This window comes from Aythya ferina (assembly GCF_964211825.1).
Source record: "Aythya ferina genome assembly, chromosome: 5".
Taxonomy (NCBI): Eukaryota; Metazoa; Chordata; class Aves; order Anseriformes; family Anatidae; genus Aythya; species Aythya ferina.
The window spans coordinates 8347502-8365008 of record NC_140301.1 but is presented as its reverse complement, the minus strand read 5'-3'; the positions used below and the strand labels follow the sequence as shown (position 1 = coordinate 8365008).

General features: G+C 37.6%; 1 protein-coding gene across 4 annotated transcripts in view; it reads right to left on the bottom strand.

Annotated features, from left to right (window-relative positions):
• Positions 1-17507, bottom strand: part of KCNA4 (potassium voltage-gated channel subfamily A member 4) — an 84252-nt gene that overhangs the window by 32360 nt on the left and 34385 nt on the right. Inside the window, exon 2 of one of the 4 annotated variants that reach the window (XR_014693921.1) lies at positions 1292-1337. The exons of the other annotated variants lie outside the window; for them this stretch is intronic. The gene's annotated coding sequence lies outside the window, so the exon portion shown is untranslated. Of the gene's footprint in view, positions 1-1291; positions 1338-17507 lie in introns of those variants that run through there. 4 annotated transcript variants of the gene reach the window in all.

Here is a 17507-nt window from a genome sequence, read left to right as displayed (position 1 = left end):
ACTGCAGCCCAACTCCTGTGAAACCAGTGACTTCCTATCCTTGATAAAGGAAGGGCAATGGATCGTTTCGATATGTAGGCTCTGTGAGATAGTAAGACATGAGCCAGCAGAGGAGAAAGCATGGGGTTGACAATTCCAAGAACACGTGAATCTTCAAGAAAAATGGGAACTGTGAAGCTATTTGAGGAATTAATCCTTTCCCTTTCTAGTCCCTATACATTTCTCAATATTCTGGTGCTTTCACAATTCACTGCAGACAGCTTCTACCTGGGTTGATTTAGTTGTGTGTGTCATCAGGATAACTGCACGTTTGAATAGCCATAGGATTCCTCACGTAACAGCTTGCATACTCATAAGGTGACAGTTCTTGAGGAAGACAGTGAACTTCCAACAAGGTTATATCTGTCAGCAGGGGAGCTTTCTCATGGAGCAGGGCTCCACCCAACTCTCCTCTGCCATTATTCAGCAATTTTGGTCAATCAAGACAGCCTTCCCATTTCGGAGTATGCTGCAATTAAAACCAATACACTGGGGCTCTTGGACACTCAATAACAAATGTAAAAAACACAAAGGAGACCTAATTATGTCACCTAATTTACAACAGTTCCTCATGGCATCAGGAATGGGAAAGACCTGTCAAAGAAAGCAATTTTTTCTATTCACAGAAAACTTACTTTCAGCTTTTGAGAATTTTTACTGCATGAGTATTCCTTTAAATTCTCCTTTTGAATTAAAATGTCTGGCTTTCCAAGAAGTTAATAACTAAGCCAATCCTAGAGGAGGAACAGAGTCAAATTCTTTCACTCACAACACATGATTTTTTTGTTCTAAAAACTAGATCCATAATGCATCCAAATTTTCATCAGATTTTCAGTTATTCTGAAATAAAATTTATTTATAATGAAAAGCAAATATATATTTGAAGTAACTCTGCTTTCTCCAGTCTTTTCAGGCAGAGAGACCTAAATTATTTTTACAGTAATCTTAATGCCATAAAGAAGAAACCACAATAGAACAAAGCATTATGGTTCTATTTATTCATTTGCTCCTCCATAAAACATGGTAAAAGATCCCTTGGCAAAGGATGGAAAGGGTCCAGTTCAGGTAGAATTCAAAAAGGAACATACAAATTCTGGAAACTAAAGTCACTTCCTAAGAGCGACAAGTGTCATTGTAAGCATAATATAACCGCATGTTCTTCTTTCTTCTTTTTCTCTTCAAGCAAACAGAAATCAAGGTCAACACCAAATATTCAGCTACTGTCAGTCAATAGTCCTCAACCCAGCTGATGGTATCACTCCACAACTTAGACAATATTGAGGCTGAGAAACACTCAGCTGCATCATAAAAAGAAAAAAAAAAAAAAAAGAAAAAAAAAAAAAAAAACAAAGAAAAGAAAAAAGATAAACAGATAAACTAACATTGCCACAAAGCTTACTAAATCAGATTGTTCACTTGCAGTCCTTTGTATTCAAAATTCCTCAGTTGAAAATAAACACTAGTGTATTGCTATTCAGTAAGAGTGCAAGAGCAGTACACTACCTACAAAAATAAACCACTCTCGTGTTAAAGAAAAATGCTGCTGGCAATGAGATCCAAATATGCACAGTTTACCTTACAGAATTTCTGGAAAAAATTAATTACTCATTTTTCCTCTAAGCTAAAGCAAGCTTCACAGGGTATCAAAGCAGCACATAGCAACATAGGAAGTAACTGCAATATTTAACTCTATAATTGAATGAGAAGCAAGTTATAGCTAATAAGACCTGTCAACCAATTTTATTTCAATGCACACTAAAAGCTCAAAAAAAACTTTGATAAAGGATTCTGATTTTTTTTTTTTTTTTTTTTTTTTTTTACAACAAGTGATACAAATAAGGTAACACAAACAAAATAATTCAGAAGGAAAACAAATGCTTTAGGAGGAAAAAAAAAAATGCTGCTATCATGTTTTCTAGCTTCATCACCAAAAAGCTGATCAGAATTTCTTCAGAGAAAGATCGTGACGGTGAAGGCAGGTTCCAAAATAAAAATCTCAAAATCGAACTAAGGTTAGCTGACATTAACAATGAAAGGACAAGAAGAGGAAGTTGAAAACAATGGAAAATAAATGAAAATGATGAGTGATCTGCAAACAACACAAGGGAAATTCAGGAAACAACACACATGATGACAGTATTGGAACTCAGAAACTAGATCTGTGCAGGAAGAGGATCAGAAATACATTACAACTGTAAGATACTACAAAAACCAGAATGATCTTTATATTCTCAATGCATGCAGCCTCAGTGAAGGAAGTGTATTCACTGAAGTTTTTTACACCAGAAACACATTTCTGATCTAAATACTACATTTCATAAAATCCTTAAGGACAGAATGGGAGACACTTGCACAATAGTAAGATGAGAAATGCAAACACCAGATTTATAACATGCCTTAAAATGTAGTCATCCCACATGATAAAGGAGTGCTAGATATTCACAGGTTATTTGCTCTTTAGTTAAAGGAATAGCTCAGAGCAAATATCCCATTAGAAAAACAAATCTGCTCAAATCCTTCCTTCTTAAGACAGAGCAAATTATTTGATTGTCAGAATTATGGTAAAAACAAGACACTAAAAAATAGAATTAGTCTGCTTGGAAAATTTCCCCTCTTCTTCTGCCACTTCACAGCTGCAATCAACTGGTATAAAATTGAAAGGGCTACTGCATTTCTCCCTGCATAAAAGAAACTATTCTTTCTGAATGCAAGAGCCATCTGTAAGAACATGATCCAAAAACTAGAATGAGCAGACACACCCTGCTACAATATATTTCTACTAATTAAAGTATCATGCTGTGTGCTAAAGCCCAGTGCTATTTTCAGGCTAAATGTATCCATTAGCAGGTTTAGAACCCTTTATCCTGGAGCTGACACTGTTCCTTAGCTTAAGCATTTAGCCAGCCTGATACACACACCCACCATGTTTATAGAGAGAAGACATCTCTTTTAGCCTTACTTTGCTGGCTTACGAAAGCAGTTTTCTGGCCTATTTCCACATCAGCAGGTGCCTACAGTCACATGCAGCGCGGCCTCTGTTTCAGACTCACAACACCCAAATCAGCCCTAGTCCTAGAACTATAACCCATGGGCAAACTATCCTGCCCATGCTAGTCTGCTAATCAGTTACAGGCAAAGCTCTTCACTTCCTTTACTCTTCTTATTAATGCATATGCTACAGCTTACTTTCATCCGGTTTAGCTGACCTGATTCAAAGATCGAAGCCGAAATTCCTTTAAGTGGTATATTCTTTATTGCAGCGCTGGATGCACGGGGGATCTCTCCACCTATCGTGCATACCTAAAGCGGAAAGCAGTCTTGAATTTATACAATCAATCTATCAATATTCTACAAGCACCTATACATATGCATTACCTATCCCCGCCTTCCCTCGCTTCTCATGCTAATTAGCCTTTTGGCACCTTGCGCCTGCGTAGAGCCTTCCAAGAATTGTGGGCAGGGGTCTTTGGGACGTGGGCAGGGGTCTTTGGGAGGAAGACCCCGAGTCTTCCTCACAGTGTACTTTTCACCTTTGGTCAGGAATCTGCTGAATTGGCATGTTTCTTAATTGCGAGAGCTGGTTGTTGCCAATTCTTCCGTTTGTTGTATCTTTATAATGAATTCCAATGTCCAGTTTTGAGATTTATAGTCCTTACGTTTGTTTCTCTGTCCGTCTGCCGCTTCCTTATCATGAGTTCCAGTGTCTTGTTTCGAGATATACAGTCCATGTCTGGGGATTGTCCTTGCCTCCCCAATGCCTCCCCAATACCTCCTTAATCAGACCAGAACCACATATGTGATGATATGATATGCCTGAGGAAATCTTACCAGTACAACACCACTACTAATTTCTCCTGTCTGCTATATCTGAGCATCATGTTTGCTATTTTCACTGTCATATCTTTACTAAAAAATAATTATTTTGCAGCTAATTAGTACACTCATGTGTTGCTTCTTATCAATTATTATACATCAATGAAGCTCTAGTTGACAGCAGAAACCCTTGCAATTGGTCCCTAACTGCATGACCTTGCAGTTTAATACTGCATTTCATCCTGTTTCTATTAGTTCACTTCCAATTCATTTAGCCAGTTTCACCTCATCTTTGAATCAAATGATGCTTTCCAGCTTTAAGACATCAATGAATTTGCCTATTTACAACAAGGTAAAAATGAAAAAAAAAGAAAAAAAAAAGAAAAAAAAAGAAAAAAAAAAGCTGAATAAGATTGATGCTTACCCTGATTATGGAGTCTTTTGTTCAGTCCACTAGTTCTCATTTCATTAAGGATTTCATTATTATCACATTGATTTTTTTTAATTACATCACAATTAATCCGTTATACACCGCCTTTTTAAGCTGAACAAGTTATGTTGCGCAATACAAATACAATACATTCCCAGATACCTTAGAAGTGAGAACTTCTGTAGTCCTTTTGTTTAGAAAGGAGTCAAAGCAAACAATGATATCAGGCTGCTCTATCACACTCTTTCCTAGTTAACTTTTTTTGTTGTTGTTCCCTTATTATTTTCTTTTATGTCTTTATTGACTCATTTGGTTGATAAATTCCCAATCCTTGCATAGTACTAATTCAGACTCATGGGTTTACAGTTGTCTGAATGTTTTTGTTATTTTTAATATAGATGTTATGTACAGTACTCTCCAACTTCTGTACATCAGTCAGGTTTTAACAGATTAATTATACGATCCTTGCTAGTAGTAGTTTCATGCGACAGTTTTTCCACTACTACAGAGTGAGATGTATGTGACTATCGAGTTCTTTCATAAAACTTTCTACCTATAGATATCAATGGTAAAAGTTGTTATTTATGGAACTGGGGGATCTTTTTGAGTAATCGTTGAGGTATCGCTTCATTATCTGAGAAATCGTTCTTAACTTTGCTGAAGTATGACATTACGCCTTGCATAGAAACTTGTGGTCAGCTTATGGCAAAAGTTTCTGAAGCACAGAAAGATTTCAGTTCTCACACAGATAGATACTGAGAAATACTTAAAATGGAATATTTTTAAATAAGCACAGGTTTGCTTCACTGGTGATAACTCCATTTAGTTGTAGCTTACAGTTCATTGCAGAGCAAAGGATATAAAAATCTCTTCACTTAAAACTTACTATATGTGAAAAAAAATGGATGCATTCATTTCCTTAAGATATCAAGTAATTCTCTTGAGATGCAGAATCCAATTATTCCCTAATTAAGCAAATTTGCATCCTTTGTTTAATTGGAAGAGATCCAGACTCAAATAGTTGAATGTTCTTTTTTATCACCATTAACAAAAATGAACTCTTTGTGTGTTCAGGAATTAAATCTAGAAGAAAGAATTGACGCTAATTCCTGGAAAATTACTTCTATTTCAGACCTGGAAACACCAAATATCGTGGACAGTTTTACACCATTGATCTAGACTCAAATTATTGTATCTGCATGTCATAAATATGCCAATTTGTTTACCTAAGAGTTCAATTTTTTTTACATAAGCTGCTACAGAGAGATCTTTGAACGTCGTGCAAAGGCCAGATTTGCAAATGTCTGTGCATATTTGACCTGACGTCGCTGAGGGCTGGGGGTTATGGCCTGACATTAAAATTCTGCACTGCACAGGTGGACTGCTAGATACATGTATTATTTCATTTGCATGCAGAAGTGCATGTACATGTATGCTTTTGAAATTCTGCAGGTTTTAACTATTGCTTGTTGGTAACATATAAATTCTTTCTAAAACTTGTTTAATCCCCATGGGGTACTCTGAATCAGGACTTGAGAATACCTGGTAGACATAATTATTTATATACCTTAAAAACACGGACTCCTTTCCTCTCCTTTTCTCAGTTTTATAGTACCCATGATAAATTTGTCTTTAATTTCCTTATAAAGCGATCACAGATTATACAGGGATCAGCGCCTCACAGAAGTATATAATAATCTTTCACAATTCCTCTGTTTTATGCTAAGAGGGGGTGGGAGGGAAGAAATTCAGCAGATGAGGGAGGAAAAAAAACATCATTCAAAATTCAGAACAGCTAAATAGGTCATTCAAGTCTTATAATAATCTCCAGTATCCAGGAGCAGGTGATGACATTGGTAGTCAGGCAGAGAAATTAAGAATACAGAACACACCAGCATTTTTTGCAGAGCTTATAGGTCTCTCAAACACTGGATCACCTCTACTACTTGTGGTGCTCTAGGTGGCAACCCCAAAATACATTAACAAATATATGAAGGCAAAAATATGCATAAGAATATGCAGAACAGCTCCACAAACTTAAAATATCTCCTTTCAAAGCCACTCAAATGTATTCCACTCAAAATGGTTTAAATATTACTTAAAATCCTTTAAAGTCATTACTGCAGGTAATGACTAGTCCTCACTGTCATTGTGACAACCACCACTTCTCTGATCTCACTTTTGTTCTAGCTAATATTGACTAATGATTCATGGTATATTAAAAGATCACTTCAGTTAGCCAGCCAAGAAATTAATTGAAAAGCTTGCTCTCTTACAGTCTGCAGAAGGTAACCAATCAGCCAATTTCATTAGCAACTTGCAACTTGGCCCTACTCACAAGAGTGCGGTAGTACACTCTGTGACCTCACCTGAGTCCATAAAGGTTGTCCATAATGGGAGAATGGTTGTGGACATTTGACAAAACTTTTCTTCACTGATCTCAGAAATACACATTGAGTCTTCTGTATGCTTTTTTGTTTGATTTCTAAAATATTCAAAGCCATCAGCTTGATAACTGAGACCCAAGGCTCTCCCTTCCTGCACTCCCTGACCTCAGTGCAGGTAGATCCCAGTGTTCTTGACCAATGAAAGATCTGCATGCAGCATTTTACAAGTCTATGAAAATGACAGCTTATTAAGTTGCCCATCAGTATTCCCTGGGGCTGAATGAAGACAGCAGTTCTCATCTCTACTTCCAGGACTGCGTCTATGGCACCATCACATTGTAGCCTCTCCAGATTACTTCAGAAAGAATGTTATGCAGTAGAATTCATTTTCCCTTTCAGTGCTCTGCCTGCTCAGCTCTCTTGTGATGATTTTATGTCTACTACCTATATGGAAACAGAGCTGTTAAGCAAAAAACTTTTCTTTGGAGCTATTCAGTCATACACGGCCAGCAATTCTGGGATTCATAATTTTTACAAGCACCAAGAAATTTTATTATAGATGGATAAACATCTTCTTTGTTAAGTCCTATTTGTTGTGTTTGTTTGTTTGTTTTTATATACAGACACTTAGAATTCAGGAAAAAACAAATATAATGAAGATTTTTCTGAAAATGCCTGTTAATTTTCAGGATGCAATAAAAAAAAAAAAAAGTGAGACAATATTATCACAAAAAAGAATAGGGAACAATGGACAACATCAACAAAATAGGAGGCTGTGAAATAACAATTTTAATGCTATTTCAAGTTTCCTATTTTTGAGGCTTGAAGGGAAAAATAAAACCCAATAAAAACAGACTTTCATTAATAATCTACTTGTCAACATGACTTTGGAAGAAAAGGAATATATCTCAGAGTAAACATTGTTTTTCAAGCTTTAGACAGAAGTAAGACAAGTGAGGCTCCCTAAGCAGGAAAGGAAGCAGAAAGACTGCTGGAAATTAGGAGAAACACCCCTCAGCATACAACCTCTGCAATGTGTAGGTGGAAATGAGATGGAGAGAACCAGTATATACACTTTCCTATAAATCTTTTTTTCTTATTTCAACCAAGGCACATAAGCAGCAGGAAGACTGTACTTGCTTATTTACTTTGAGAGAAATTCTGTTCTTAAGTGACCAGCAGGAATGATTATACTTAATGTTCCACAGTTTAGAGAGAACGAATAAAGAAGGCATGTTTTCCTGAGTGTAGATCTCCTTGCCTCTTATACACAGGGACAAGCAAAACGGCCTGAAGTAATTAACACCGCTGCATTTAAGGACTGTTATCACTACTCGGGCTCCTTGGTGAGAGTTCTGAAACTTCTTTTTACCCAGAGGCCTTACCTGATGCAGAAAGGATTGAACACAGCGGGCATGTGGCCGAGAGGCAGGAGGCTTGAAGTGCTGTTTAAGTTCTAAGCACTCTCATTCGGTTTGGCTTGCCGCAATGCCGTAGAATCTGCTTTAGCTGTGAAAGAACTTTCCCAAGTGCGTGAACTTTTACTCGACAACCACTAGATGGCACCACAACTAGCCACAACAAGCCCTTTAATTACCAGCAGCTAAGGTCTTGCCCATTTATATAATTAATAAAGCAATCGAGTAGCACTGTTTCTTCTTCAGGCATTACTACAGAGATTACAGGTGGATTTGTGCTCTGTGACTTTCCTATTCCTATAAAGCCGATCAGGCAGTGTTTAGACTTCTATTTCAAACAGCTGGTTAATACCATGCCGAAACAGACACAACATAGATCGGTATTTTAAAAGGTGATCCGTGACGACAGGTACCCAATTTCAAGGTAATTTTAATCATACTTTGGAACCCCCCTTTTACAGGCTGTCTCATTCAGCTTAGCCTGCAGGATGCCTACCCTGTTCATTCCTCCTACAACTCTTTTCAACAATCCCTGCCTACTCTGGTGCCCTGCTTGGCATCCCACGCTGCCCAGTCCCCACACAGAGCCTACCAAGTGGGTCTTTGGTGCCTGACACCTGCCATGGAGGTAGGAGAAAAGGATCCCAAGCTCTTAACAGATTAGGAGTTTCCAGGGTTCTTGGAGAAGGAAAAAAAAAAGGGGGGGGGGGGGGGGGGGGGGGGGAAGTTACTCCAGGATCCTAAAGGGAACTATGGGCAGTATTTTCTGATGGCATTAATGGCACTATGGCCAAGACTCTGGCTGGAGGCTCCAGTTGTCAAGTAGCATTACTTTTCTGGCATAAGAAAGCTTTCCATCTTCTGACATCACGTAGGTACAAGAGTATTTACTAGACAGGCTGAGCAGCATTTATGTCCCCCTATGGCCTGGTGCAGTGCGTGCTCTCTGTCACTTGCCATGGAAGGCTCCTGCTGTCTAACAGACCCTCCCAGCTATTTCTTTATGCCCTTAGATAATAGAGTGCTTCTGGTCACTATAATTTACATCCCCTAGATGTGCTTCATCAGTGCTTCATCTTCCTGCTTCTCAGAAAGAGTATTTCTTGATTTTCTCTGTACACTGGAGAAGACAAAAGAATGACATTATGCCACGGGACTGTGCTCTCCCTCCTCAACTTCCAATGATCACCAAAGAAACAACCTCAAATCCAGAAGACTGAATAACCGAACACACAATACCTAAAATAATATATATTCAAATAACCTTTCTAGATGTGTATGTCTGAATAAAGGCTGTCTGTATTGCTGCCCATGAGTTCAACCCTCAGTGAGCAGTTCCCAATACTTGATTAAATTAAAGCAATTTTCTGATAGATATCACACTGTGCTTTTTTGGAAATTCAGTGACAATGAGGTGTTTCAGATATATTTTTTTTTCTTTTTTTTTTTTCTTTTAAATTGATTGCTGAAAAATCATGGATGCAATTATTTCTGTAGTAAAAATACCACTTGGCAGTACCAGACCAATTCTTCTAGAAATGCGCAAAACTGCACTGGTGGTCCTCCAAACTGGGATTCTGAAGTCTGAATGCTGCTGCCAGGAAAACAAACAAAACAGGAATCTTGGGGTCTTGGTATGGCTAAAGCCAGGAAGATATCCAGAGGAGTGAAACAGATAATTGTTTCCTCTACAGGAGAACTAACCCCAGAACTCTCACTCTCTCACAGACCTGCTTCCAGCTCTGTCACAGGCAGAGAAGACAAGAAGGTCATGGTTCTTTTCCTCGCTCTAGAAGTCTGCTTCCCTGCCACAGCTTGCTTTGGTTATGCCTGGACTAATTCTGCATAAAAACAGCAGTATTCCTACACTGTGGTTAATGAGAAGACAGTATCACATGAACAAAAAAAAAAAAAAAAAAAAAAAAAGAACAGGAGGAAAAGGAAAGAGCTGCACCCTTCACTGAGAAAAGTAACCGTATTTTGCTAACCACTGAGTTGGTGGAACAGTCCATAATGGTGTACAATGTAAACAAATGGTAGGAATTCAGATCAAGCCTGAGCTGCCAAGTCTGCATCTCCTTTATTTAAGAATAAATCCTCTGGCTTTATTATACTTTTCCTGGAAAAATATACCTCCATTAGGAGTTTAGACTAATACAGTGCTTGGTTTTGTATTTCATCATTCTGCTAATGCAACCTATCAAATAAGATTTGTTTATTTGAACTATAGACTGGGCTGATACTTGCCAAGCTTTTCCTGTAATAAAAATCTGTTCCCTCATTAGATCCCTGGAATTCTGCTTCCTGTAGTACGGTTTTGTGAAATTCTTTTTGCAAATTTGCAATCTGTATTGATTACAATCAAACTCCTACTTGATGAAAATCCCCATGAGTCAGTTAAGTAGGAATTTCTGCTGCTTACAGAGCAATGCCACCACCTTATATTTTATTCATTAATGGATCCGTGCCCTGGAACAAAAATTTGATTAGACCACTGAGAAAATATCCTAAAAAACAAACAAAAAAAAAAGCAATGCTCTGAATCCTTAAATGCAGCTAATATTGCAGAGGTAAGTGGTCGGTCAGATAAGAAGTAAAAGTCACAGCTAAAGGTGGCTGTGGCTCTATACATTCTCTTTGCCCTATTTTCCTTAAATAATTTGACCTAAAATTTGCAGCACCTGAAAAAAGAATATGGGTCAGGCATCTCCAACCTAAGCCTAGGACTTTATATAGCATCCCAAATATGATCTTTTTCTCAATTATCCAGTGTGCTGAATCATTCTACATCAACTTCCATGTGCTATCAATGCACACTGTCAGCAAGATTCAAATAAGCCTTATACTACGTATCATAGACATAGTTTGAAATCAATTAGCACATACTGTTGTCTATTTGTGAGTAAAGGCATAGTCCTGCCAGACTTACTGTTTAAGAAATGCATGCTATTTTTATTAAAAAAGAAAGGAGCCTTCTTGCTCCTAAACTGACAGGTATGCCACCCAGCAAGCTGCATGAAAGCAGCTAAGTATTTCAGCTTTCTCTTAAGCACTTACTTTTCAGTGTATGCAGTAACAGTGTGCTCCAACAGTCTAATTAGACTCTGCCCTTCAAATGAATACTCGGGTATGTTTGGTTTTCATTTTGGTTTGGGTTTCAAAATTCAGTCAGCTCCTGATCAATATGGTTTAATAGAGTAATTAATACACACTTAAAAGCTTCATTCGCAACTTAGGAACACTGTTCTCCAAAACACAAGACCAAAAATTTCTGACATTTTTTTCTAGAAATTTACCATTTTTGGAGGTAAATGGCAAATTCCAAGTTGGTTGAAAACCGATCCTACAAAAACTATTTCCATGAAGTTCTTTTAAATCTAGGCTTCCTGCCAGCTTTCCCATCTGCCTGCCCCGAAGCCTACCAAGCTGGGTTGCTGAGCATACTACACTTCCAAGGCCGGGGAACCCAGCGCTTCCGCAACTGGCAGCTGCCTCGGCAGTCCATGTGTATGCTCTGGCTTCAACTTACCGTAACTTGAGAGAGAAATACGGCAACCTGAAGCAACTCTGCAAAGTAAAAAGCTTTCCTTCTATGGAGGGTTTCAAACTTTTCAGATTCGTTTTGTAAGAATGAAATAAACATTTAAAAAACAAACTGCTCTTCCTCTCTGACAGTTTTGCTTCCACTCACACTGAACTGTTTAACAACCCATGACCCCAGTAAATCCAGAGGGGTCTCTGCTTCTGCTCAGTGTGGAAGATGAAAACACTTAGCACAGCTCCTGCTTTACAGGCATGCAGGTACCGCTTGTATTGGAGTGTGACAGTTCTGCACAGGTCTCTGTATTCTGCACAAAATCAGCAAAGACGATTCATAATGAATCATATCAGGTGAAGCCTCATGCTCCTATTTCTGGTTTCTTCAACTCACATCCCAGCAGAAATATTTTTGCTCTTTAGCTATCAACATCTTAACAGCAAACCTATATAGCCCCAAGAACTGCTTACATAATGAAAAGGAAACCCTAGCTGGTTATGTATCAGTGGCACATGTGACTTGGAAGATATTTTCCATCAGATCTCTCCCTTGCTTTTTCAATTCTTTTCTAATATGACTAATCTTTTTTGTCAAGTCCATGAAAATGCTTTCTTGTTCCTTTTGAGAAAAATAAAATAAAACAAAATAAAATAAACACTGCTCTCATACTTACAGCCAAATATAGAACCATATTTCTCCAGGACAGTCACAGGAGCAAAACTGCTACTTTATTTACATACACAGAAATTAATCCAAAAAGATATATGTATATAAAAAAAAAAAAAAAAAAGGAAAAAATACTCTGAAATAAAGTGAAATGCTAAAAATTTCTAAAAATGAAAGAATGCAGGCTGGTTTAGCATGTCAGGAAAAACAAAAAAAACCAAACATTTGTAACAAACATACATTCAGTGCTCAACAGAATCTTAACACACTTTCTATCAGATACCACTGGAGTTATCAAATTATGTTACATAAGAAGCCAAGATCATACAGGGGTTTTACAACAGCAAAGAGCTGCAGGTTGTAAGGATCACGTCACTGAACAGGGTAAGAAAACACAGCTGTTATATATTCAGAAATGTGGTATTAAATTCGGACAGGAATGAATTTACATCATGAGAGCCAAAACTACATGAAAAATAACTGAATGCCATTGTTCTTTGTATTGTTCTGTGTATACTAAACACATTTCAGAGGGATTAGCTTCTGCTGCTGTTGATTGCAAGCAGAATATTTACAAGACTTAAAAAGACGAACAGTTTATGTAGGTATTGCCTAGGGAATATGGGAAGCATAACCTCTGCACTAAGCAATGGAAACTGACATCTCAAAAGCTTTCTAAACTTCTGTGCTACCAAACATGTAGCTGATGCATTTTGTGATTTTCTTTATCCTCCTAAGGCTGCAATATTCTATTTGCATATAGGTGCATACTGCAATTCTTTATTAATTAATAACTCTTTAGCTGATGACGACTAGTTTCAGCTATCCAGCTCTGTGCTTGGCAAGCACAAGCTACTCCACAATTCTGCATCATCAGTGCTGGGAAATTAAACCAGTATCAGCAAAAATAGTATTGAACAGTAGTGACCAACTACCCAACACAATTACTACTAAAGTCACGAGGGGTTTCTCCAGTGACTTGGATAAGAATCACAGTAAATCCCAAAGGCACCTAGAGGGGCAATGCAAGGACATAAGTCATCTGTTGTAAGCAGCAATAACAGAAGGCAAAGACTACACTCCAGTGAACTTATTTAACATTGAAACACAGGCCTGTGCTGCTGTGCTGTGAAACATCAACCCCACACAGAGACTGCAAATTGCCTCTGAATCTGTGCTTTATGAATCTGCGTACTTCAAGGATATCAATTAGCAAAACACTGGGTAGCAGCAAAAAGGTCTGTTGCTTTAAATAGCTCAGGTTAAATTTGGGCCTCTGCAGAAAAACATTTGAACAAAAAATAAGAAAGGAGAGAGGAAGAGTACTCAGTCAAGGAAGGCCACCCATAGAAGAAACTTGACACAAAAGCCATTATACTCAGCGAAGCACACAACTCCCAACTTGAAGAACCAGCTCTTCATTCTGTTCTAGTCCCTAGGAACTTAGCTAAAGCCATAGTTTTAAGCATCTTTAAAAATGTCTTGAGGCATACTTGCCATGAGAAAAAGCTCTCAGATGAAGAAACCATTAAATTTCCCAGTAACATAATATTTGACAAGACCTAAAACATGTAACCACAACCAAACTTAAACCCAAGGTCCCTTGACACTTTTTAAAAATATATAAGCTATTTTTTTTCTGCAGCTGGAATAATTTGCAGATAAGTTTCAACCAGACAGAGTCAGATTTATTACTCACAGTGTACAAGTTACACACATAAAGACAAGTTTTCCAATAGTACTTTTATAGATGCTGAACTTCTCTGAAAGATATAAAGCACATTCTTTAAAGCAAGGCAGATTTATGACTTCTAGTAACAGAACTGCTAGCCTTACCACCACCTCTCTTGAAGGCAGGAATTTCATTAGTTTAAGCTATATAAACAAAACAAAGTTTTCAGTCCTGTGTTAAATGCTTTGGGGGAAAAAAAGAAAAAAAAAAAAAAGAAAAATAAAAGGCAGAAACATTAACTACTACATAGGAAACAATAGCAGAACTGTGTCACACCACTTCTGGTTGAAATAAGTGATTAGAAACAGCAAAGCAAGTGCTCCCTTGTGGCAGCACTGGTAACAATAGCTTGCTAGGTTACAATAATAAACAGTCCAAGGGAAACAACCAAAGAACACAAAAGATAGCAATACAGAGAAGTTTTTTATTTCCCTGAGAAGTTACTAAGATATTAACGCAACCGTATGAATGTGATGTCTGCTCTGTCTTGTAAAAAATGCTGTCATGTCTTTTAATTTCCTAGGCTGCATACATTAACAACCATAATGACAACTGCTATATCTGGGAGGAGCAACACTGCTTAAGAACTACATAGATAATACCACTACTTAACACGTACAGATGCTGTAGCATGTAAGGTGGGAGGGTTCGTCCCTCTGCATCTATTCCCAAAATAAGTATAAAGCATTTAAAATGGAAAACATTTCTATTACTGAAAACACTACAAAATCCGGTAACACAGAGCCTACGTGTAATATTCATATATGTGGGATAAAGAAAGTTTCCTGAATCAGTAACATCTGTGACTCCCTTCACAACAACCATAAACTTTGTTTTAACCTACTGGGAATATAAACTTGAGGGAGTATGATCCATTTAGAACATGAGGATTTCCCAGAGATATGAACTAATAGTCTTAGAAAAAAAATAAATACAGCACTTTACCCAACATGAGAAGGAATTCATTTCATGTATCTTTCCAAGAAAAGGAATGGGAATGATATCAAAGTCACTATCAAAGTAACGACTCTCCAAATTACCACTCCTTGAATGATGTATTGCAAATGAACTGGCTTCAATTTGTAATTTCTTATTAGCCTTAAAAATACATATTCATATACTTGAACAATCAATTTAGCAGAGATAATAGCTGGCTCACCAACTTGAAAACAGAAACAACCGCTCTTGAATTGAGGGTAGCAGTGGAATCCACCCGTTAAGAGCGTATTGCAGTTACCACATGGCTTCAGGAATTCTTCAGTGAGAAGGCTGTGCAAGCATTTTCTGTTTACCTCCCTACTCATTCTCACTCCCCAAGCAATCCCATCAATTGCACTGCTGCAGCTGTGTATTTTGTTGGGGAACAAGCTGATACAGCAGTATTGAAAGCAAAGCTGTAGAAGAGGGTTGGTTGGTTCTTTTTTTTTTTTTTTTTTTCCTTTTAATCAGAATGATTTCCCTAATTCACATTGCCACAATTGAAGAGGCTGTGTGAGACACAACAAAGTAACATGGGGAAGAAAGCATGGCAGGGGCTAAGTTTGCACGCTCTGCTTGTGAAACTATGGTGTTAGTGAACGTGTATGACTTCTTCAGATCATGAAACAGACCACTGCAAATTAGAGATTTGATATTTTCTGTATTGCCCTTTTGTAAATATAGTTCATTTGGCTTTATTTAATTTGCGTAAGTTAGTACCAGGTACTCTGTAGGGATATAATTACTTTTAATCAGCTTTTGTCTGGCATCTATGAAATTAGCGAGAATCTTTCCTGAGAAGCGTGACTATATCAACTCTAAAAAACAGAAAAGACCATTATTCAATCATAGAGTTTATGTTATCAGTAAAAAAGGTAGATATCTGCTTTCTTGACTTCTTTATACATTTAATTGGGCTGGATTTTCATTTAAACAAAACTATTATTACAGATGTCTAGGGAGAAATTGCAGATCACCTCCTAATTTTGTTGTGACAGGAAATTCAGTAACAAATTACAGTATTGCAGACTGGATCAGCGCTGGAACAGATGGCCAGACTGCAGGACCGCAGGAAGGTATGAGACACTTAAAGGGTTCGCTTGTAAAAGACATTCTGGAAAGCATCCCGTCTGCAGGACAACTAATAAGCTGGTGAGAATTTCTTTTCATGATGAAATGCTTTTAACTGCATGTCCTTGTCTAGTTTTCTTTTGTGGATAGATTTCTGTAAAAAGTCAGACTGACCATAATAGAACAGTCATAACAAAGCAAGACTGGCTGTTCTGGGCAGGTGATAGTAAATACAGTCCTACTGTGAGTCATTTTCCCCAGAAGTGATCATATGTGAAGCTCAACAAAGTTATTTCTCTGTCATTATTCTGGTAAAGAGGCACACATCGCTAGCTTTGACAGCAGAAAAAGGGCAGTGAACAGGGAACATTGGTCATAGAACCTTATTATAATGACAAACTAGGGAATGCATTCAAGTTGGGTTACACGATTGCCTGTTAGAAATATTTTTAAGTTTCCCTGTAATGTGACAATACTTGATCTGAGATCACTGGCAGAAAACACAGATCTAGAGTCTAATTATGACATCTTTATAGTCCCTTTCCACAATACAGATCCCCCTTACATAATTTTTTTAAAAAGTGACAATGTGACAGACAGGAACCAGGAGTGCCTACACTGGGATAGAAATCAGAACCATGATGAGCTATGGTGGTATTGTAGATGGTAAAGAAATGTCAGGTTTGGTTTAACAAAACACATACTCCTAGCCTTCTTGGACCCCTGATCAATAAACAAGTACACACACAGCCTACTGAGTAAAGTCACTCATACCTAACTTAGAGAAAAGCAATTAAGACTGGTATCCTGAAAGTCTCAGGAACATACTCTTTAGATAAGAAACGCTCTGGCAATGTCTGCTGTGATTTACCAGAGGACCAGCTTGCACCCTAGCATATCCCTTTGGTAGCTGACACAGAACAGTTAAAATACCCAAGCATTTTCACAAAAAATAGACTTCTCAACCCATTTCCAAATTGTGAAATGGGTCAGCTATTTCTAAATGCCAGCGAATAAAACCCAAGCAAATTTCTAAAAAGACATTGTAACAGTAACCTTCACGATCACTTCCTAAGTGTGTTTTGCTTTTCTTTTTTCCCCCCGTCTTAACAAGGCTTGATCTCACTGTCTGGCTGAGCATTAATCCTCTTTCACCAAGTACCAAACTAATGCTTGCTGCATTAATTCTCTGCAAATCCTCAAGGTATAAGTTACACATGATTTAGTATAAAAGGTAAGCTTGGGGCTTTCTTTTCACTATAGCTATTACCAGGAAGGCAAGTAGAATACAGGTGAGTTTTCATCAGATCTTGATCTGGAAATATTTTTTTGAAATTGTGAATGCTGTATGCAATTAATTTCTTTTTTAAAGCAGGTTATCCTTTGCTCTTTTTTTTTTCCCTTGTTTCATTTTCTTTCTCCTAAAAGACAGGAC